Genomic DNA, 1,908 nt, shown 5'->3' with positions numbered 1-1,908 from the left:
CTTACAGCCACCATCCCTTCTGGAGGGGACCCTGAGAGGCAATGGGCCCAGACTGTGTTTTCTTTGTTGTTGTTTCATGTAAAACCAGGTGGTTCAGGCAAATAATCCTTTAGCTGTGATCCTTTTCCTGAGAGGAGAGGTAGTGACCTTCTGTTGTCTCAAGGCTGAGCTAAAAATGCCACCGATCTGTCACGTGGGACAAGGAAGGACAAAACTGAAAACACAGAGGCCCCAGTGTACACGCCTGGTGTTTCCAGGTTTGGGGATCTCAAGGCACCCAGAACTGACAGTCCCCGCCGTGTTCATAAGGAAAGGCAGTGGGCAGCGGGGTTATTCATTAGATGGGACTGGCAGGTCTCTGTCCTTCACAATGAACCCTCGTCCTTTCCATTCTCCTGAACGTGATCTTCGACCATCTCCGCTAAGAACTTGGCCTCATGATCTGCCGCGCTGCTGTTTAAGCCTGAAACGGCATTACAGAGTTCTCGTTCATAGAGCGCTTCCGCGACTCCTCCTTTCTGGGAAAGCTGGGAGACATTCTTACAGTCGCGGAACAGGAATTTCAGGCCAGGAGGATGCTTGATCCCAGCCTGCCACAGTTAGATTCACTGAGGCTCTCTTCTCAGGAGGCATGTTGTTTTAAAGCACGGAACACGTGGCTTGACAGTTTTAAATCCATCCCAATTCCATCTCCTGCCTGAAACCCAGGGGCAGTTTTCCATCCTTGCTGTAGCCTTCCTCCCGCATAACTACGTCATCGTGTCTGGTGCTGACCGCTCTTCCTTTACCAATGAAGCCCTCCGGGGGAGCAGGAAGTGGTTTTGCTCATCACGAGCATCTTGCTACTCAACCTCCTCTGCAGCGTTATTGCTGTCTTCAGGAGGATGCACTCGGCGGTAATTTTCAAAGGAAATGGGGACCGTGCTATCACCATTGGATTTCTTCTCTTCACGCCTTAGCTGTGCCTCATCGTCCCTGTCAAAATCCAGCTGCAGCACCTGAGCCAGCACCGGGTGGCCGGAGTGCCAACGTTCTCTGAGTTACACAAAAGGGCCCTCGACACCCCCACCCTCTTCAGGAAAACAGCACCTTCTCCTCCTCATTGTAATTCCTCAGCCAACTGCCCGCTCCTCCCATCAGCCAAGGAACAGAACATTGTATTTTGAGGGGCAGCCCAAGGACACTCGCTGGGTCCCCAGCCCGCTGCCTGCGGGGTTCCCGAGATGGCCAGATGGTCTAAGGGTCCAACTAGATCCGTGTGGGGGGAGAAGCCAGCGACAAGAACTGAGTAACAAGACAGCAGCACCAGGAAGCGGACTACAGAGGAGGAGACAGGCAGTGGGGTCGGGGTGGGGAAGGTCTGCTGGCGCAGGAGTGCGGGTGACAGTGGACACCTATGGTGGCCATGTCTAGCCAGAGTGTATTTTCACTGTCCAGTGGCTCAGAAGGCTTCATCCAGAAGTGGAGATATGTGTGAGAGAGGGGAGGGCCAGGCAGCATCTGTGCAAAGTAGGGGTGACTGATCAGTTCCGTTTTTCTCCCCAGCAGCAGTGGCTCCCGCTTATTTCCCGACCCCCGGGCACTACCATGTCCTCTACTGTGCATTTGGAGAAGATCAAGCTACCTGGCATGGGGAGACTTACTGCCTGGTAGGAGGTTACCGATGCTTTGGGGACCCTCCCCTGGCCCCCCCAGAAAACGTGAGAGCAGGGGAGCCAACGCCCAGCCAGGCTCCTGATCAGTCACCAGGCTTCCAACAGACATCTATGTCCAATGGAGTCGGACAAAGAATTTGGCTGCCCCAGCCCCAACATCCAGCGCTGTAGGCTCCAGACAGGAAGCTCATCCGGCCGAAAGCTCACTGGTTCAATTGCTCTCTGAAGAATTTACCCGGGAATTGTTCTCCTA

This window comes from Echinops telfairi, unplaced genomic scaffold, assembly GCF_000313985.2.
Source record: "Echinops telfairi isolate 266 unplaced genomic scaffold, ASM31398v2 ScPeMD7_2291;HRSCAF=2852, whole genome shotgun sequence".
Lineage (NCBI taxonomy): Eukaryota > Metazoa > Chordata > Mammalia > Afrosoricida > Tenrecidae > Echinops > Echinops telfairi.
This window is presented reverse-complemented; position numbering follows the sequence as displayed.